This window comes from Hoplias malabaricus, unplaced genomic scaffold (genome assembly GCF_029633855.1).
Source record: "Hoplias malabaricus isolate fHopMal1 unplaced genomic scaffold, fHopMal1.hap1 scaffold_85, whole genome shotgun sequence".
Classification (NCBI taxonomy): domain Eukaryota; kingdom Metazoa; phylum Chordata; class Actinopteri; order Characiformes; family Erythrinidae; genus Hoplias; species Hoplias malabaricus.
Genome location: NW_027100833.1, coordinates 128,044 through 133,043, shown reverse-complemented (window position 1 = coordinate 133,043; position 5,000 = coordinate 128,044). Strand labels below are relative to the sequence as shown.

The 5,000-nt window shown below is 45.9% G+C and overlaps 1 protein-coding gene across 1 annotated transcript in view; it reads right to left on the bottom strand.

The window, feature by feature from the left end:
* Positions 1 to 23, bottom strand: part of LOC136681757 (UV radiation resistance-associated gene protein-like) — a 28,738-nt gene extending 28,715 nt beyond the window's left edge. Inside the window, exon 1 of the mRNA XM_066658736.1 lies at positions 1 to 23. This exon is cut by the window's left edge and continues 90 nt beyond it. The gene's annotated coding sequence lies outside the window, so the exon portion shown is untranslated.
* Positions 24 to 5,000: the final 4,977 nt, after the last annotated feature.

Here is a 5,000-nt window from a genome sequence, read left to right as displayed (position 1 = left end):
CTGAGCTGTGTGCAGTCTACAGACAGAGAGAGAGAGAGAGAGAGAGAGAGAAATACACAGCGTTTACTACAGTTACAAATCACAAACAATTTAGCAAGAAACTCACAGAAGAATCAGAGTAGAGCATCTTCATGAAAACAACCACACACACACACACACTCTGAATGAACTGAAACTGATCTGCTGTAATGAAAGGCGTGTAGTTTATAACTCTGGGTGAAAGGCAGAAACAAACAAATGAAGGATAATTAAAAAAGAGAGAGAGAAAGATGGAGAAAGAAAGATGGAGGGAAACGCGAGGTCAGGGCTTTGTTCTCTCCGTCAGAACAAAGCGAACGGCCTCGTTAACTTTCATTATTCCACCGGGACCCTTAAAAGATTAACGGAGACGCATGTGTTTGTCCTTCCCTCCATTCGTTCTTCACTCATCCCTCGTTCTTTCCCTCATCAGACTTCACTGCGGGAGGAAAAGAAACAGAGGGTTTGATCGTTTTCGCTGAGGCTTTACGAAGGAGACGTGTTTTCCTGAGTTTTCTGCAGAAAATACGTCTGATGGCAGTTGATTTAATGCACAATTATCGTTTATTTGATGAATTTAACACCGAGGAGAAAATAAAACAAAATGTGGCCTGAACACGAGCTTTATTTTCCTCCAAAACATCCTCCCTCCCTCCCTCCGTCGTGTTTCTGTCGTCCTCCGCTGAGATAAGGGAGTGAGGGATGCTCAGTGAAGCACATCTCCTCTTTCCTAAAGAAAAGCAACACCCATTAAATGTGTTAAAGTGAATGAGTTACTGCTCCATCATTCATCATCATCAACATCTTTCTCTCATCTTTACGCTGCGACGCCTTCAGGAAACACACACACACACACACACACACACACACACACACACACACACACAGGGCTGGAGAGTTTGTTATGAACGTTTGATTTTTAAACGTCTCTAAACCCCTTTCTCTTAATAAATTTTAATAATAAATTGACAAATAAAAATATACGATTCTTAAACAACACCCCTCTCTCTCCAAAAACACCTCCTCGCTCCTGGTCTCGGGTCACTCAGGACGGGTCAGAACCACACTGTGCCTGGGACCGACTCCTGGACGACGTCAGATTTCCTGTCCTCCTCCGAGCCCCACGTCTACACTCTGCACACCACTCCTTCACTGCACTCTTTTATTCGTCTTTTCTCTTTTACTTTGCTCTAATTCTATTGTAATTTGTATTTTTTAAAAGTTGAATTCCTCTGAACTGTTTTGGAGATCACTGTGAATCACTGCTCTATAAATAAACTCGGCCTGGCCTCGTCTCAGACGGCTCCCGGAGCCGTGCTCACAGCAGTTTAAACTTTGTGAGTTATTCTTTAATAAAATCACAGCGGTGTTTAACAGGACGACAGCGTGTAATAAACACCGCAAACAACAGCAGAACAATAAAGGAACGCGTTTATTCTGCTTCTGCTTTTTATTTTCTTCTTTTCTCTTCAACATTAACATCTCCCTCTCGTCTCAGAGCTCAGTGGAGACAACGAGGAGAAACCTCTTCCCTCGCTTTTCTCAGTCTTCATCTGTTCCATTAAACCATGCTGTACTTCGACTACGAACCCAGCCCTCCATCTGATTTACAGAGACCGCTTAATCACCATGGCAACCGAGATGCTTGACTCTGATTGGACACATTTATCAACGCAGCAACCGAGATGCACGACTTTGATTTGACTCCTTTATCGCAGCGGTAACCGAGATGAAGGACTCTGATCTGATGCCCTTATCGTCATGGTAACCGAGCTGCAGGAATCTGATTGGCTGTTTTACCTGTTGTACCTTTCCTGCAGGCGAGCAGCCGTTATCTCGCTTCACGCATTTCTGAGGGCTTATCAGCAGCTCGGCCAATCAGGGGCCGGCATGAGGGGCTACACGGCAACGGCAACTTCAAACACAGGGTAACGCAAAGAAAAACAAACAAACAAACACACACCTTGAAATCTAAACAACTTTTTGACTATTTTGGGGCAGGTGAGGTTTATCTGGACGGGGTCGGTTTTATACGAGGAACTGGAGGAATTCATTTAATACCAGAGCACATCAGAAATAAACCCTGTAAACCCTGCAGAGGTCTGATTGGCCGGAGACCTGTCAATCACCAGGAAACACAGAGCTCCAGCCGCTGGTAAAATCTCTTTACAGCAGCGTTCACATTAGTTTTTATCCGACTCTCAGCAGCAGCTCGTAACGTTCCCCCGAGGGGTTTCTGAAGAGGGGCAGACGCTCCTTGGGACGGTGGCTGAGGAAAATCTCCAGCGAAAGACGAATGTGAGACGAGGAAAACTGCTCTGTGAGGAACTGGGGGCGGAGCCGTGTTCAGTCCAAACACCAACAACTCGCCACACACCGAGGAAACAGCGCCTGACTCTACCACCGCACTGATGTGGTTTTCAAAGCCCGCGGTTCCCGTCAGAGACGAGGTTCTGTGACGTCACCGGCTCCAATTCGCAGGGAGCTGTGGGAGTGGAAAAGCGAGTCAAGCCGAGCCGACACCGCTCCAGGTTCCTCATATCGGAATCCGTTCCCAGTTTGTGGATGAGCCTGAGAATGGTCCACCTCCACCCCGTAGAGAACCTGCTGCTGACGCCTCGATGCCAGACACGGGACGTCCTGAGGTCTCGTGGAGGAGGTCTGATTGTGGTTGGTCTCGGAGACGTTGACTAATCCGTCCCGTGAGTTCAGACGTGTTTATTTTGTGGAGGGTTTGTTGTGTTCGCTGTGCGCTGAGGTACAGAGCGACGCCTTTCAGCACACGGACAGAGAGATGGAGGAAAATGTTTGTAAACACAGAGAGACATTAACTTTGTGACCTCAAACACACATTAATCCAGAGACACCAGAGAGATCATCTCACACACACACACACACAGCTTGCTTAACTAACTATTCAATAAATACATGTTCAGCACGATCTGTGTTCAATAAACCAGAGAGAGAGAGAGAGAGAGAGAGAGAGAGAAAGAGAGACAGACAGAGAGAGAGAGAAAGAAACAGAGAGAGAGAGAGAGAGAGAGAAACAAACAGAGAGAGAGAGAGAAACAGAGAGACAGACAGAGAGAGAGAGACAGAGAGCGAGAGAGAAACAGAGAGAGAGAGACACAGAGAGAGAGAGAAACAGAGAGAGACAGAGAGAGAGAGAGAAACAGAGAGAGAGAAAGAGAGAGAGGAAGGAAGGAAGGAAGGATGTGGTGGAGGGAGAAAAAGAAAACAGAAAACCCCTAAACCTGCTGTCACCTGATATAAGCATTTCCCAAACCACAAACACACAGAGAGAGAGAGAGAGAGATGGAGTAGAGAGAGAGAGTAGAGAAAGAGGGAGAGAGGGATTAAAGACAGAGAGATGAAGTAGAGAGAAACAAATGAGAGTATCGAGAGAGAAAGTACAAAGACATAAAGGAATCTCTCTCTCTCTCACACACACAGTCTGTCTCTCTGTTACTCTTTCTATCTCTGTCTCTCTCTCTCTCTCTCTCTCTGTTACTCTCTCTCTCCGTCTGTCTCTCTCTGTTACTCTTTCTATCTGTCTCTCTCTCTCTCTCATCTCTGTCTCTCATCTCTCTCTCTCTGTTATTCTTTCTATCTGTCTCTCTCATCTCTCTGTCTCTCTCTGTTACTCTCTCTCTATCTGTCTCTCTCATCTCTCTCTCCGTCCGTCTCTCTGTGTCTCTCTCTCCCTCTCTGTGTTACTCTCTCTCTGTTACTCTTTCTATCCGTCTCTCTCTGTCTGTCTGTCTGTCTGTCTCTCTCTCTCTCTGTGTTACTCTCTCTCTCCATCTGTCTCTCTCTGTTACTCTTTCTATCCGTCTCTGTCTGTCTCTCTCTCATCTCTCTCTCTGTTACTCTTTCTATCTGTCTCTCTCTCTCTCTGTGTTACTCTCTCTCTCCGTCTGTCTCTCTCTCTCTGTGTTACTCTCTCTCTCCGTCTGTCTCTCTCTCTCTGTGTTACTCTCTCTCTCCGTCTGTCTCTCTCTCTCTCTCTCCGTCTGTCTCTCTCTCTCTCTCTCTGTAGATTGGGGTCTGAAATGTAAGCACATTTGTTTTTATGCAGTGTGCTGTTATATTTTATGACGACTGACCTGAACCATATTCACATTACACTGCTCCTGGAGGACAGTCCTGTATTCTGGACATTTTTCCAGCGTAGAAACACACACACACACACACACACACACACACACACACACTCTGAGCTAGTATAAATGTGTTTTCATTCTGTACATAACTCTTCACAAGCAGAAACATTCACGTCCTGTTAATAACAAAAACCAAAATACTTCACACAACTATTCAGACACACATTTGTGTTTAATCCCGGGTTTATCCCGAGTTTAGACTCCTCCGTGACCGGCTGAGAGCGCCGCTGACACTCTGCATGTACCCTGCAGGTTAATAATCACACACACACACACACAGAGTCATAACATCCATCAAAACACACACTTTCACACACTCCCAAAAACACTGACACTAAAGAGAAGCAAAACACAACATCTGAGCTCAGCCCGGAGGAATGTGGAGGACAAAGCCACACGTGTGTTTTTATACAGTGTTCACACACACACACACACACACACACACACACACACACACACACTTACAGATACAAAGAGACATACACACTAATACACATCACTAATACACACGCACACACTGTATCTCAGCACTGTCTGTGTCTCTGAGGAACTGATAACTGTGAGACTCTCGTCTGGGAACGTCTCACTCCTCCACCTTCATCCCTCCATCATCATCATCATCATCATCATCATCACCCTTCCTCCACAGCGGCTGTGTACTTACTGTGTGTGTTTGTGTGGTTCTGCATTTTGGTGAACACCAGATTAAACACGTCACAGAGAGAGAGAGAGAGAGAGACAGAGAGAGAGAGAGAGAGAGAGAGACAGAGAGACAGAGAGAGAGAGAGAGAGAGAGAGAGAGAGAGAGAGACAGAGACA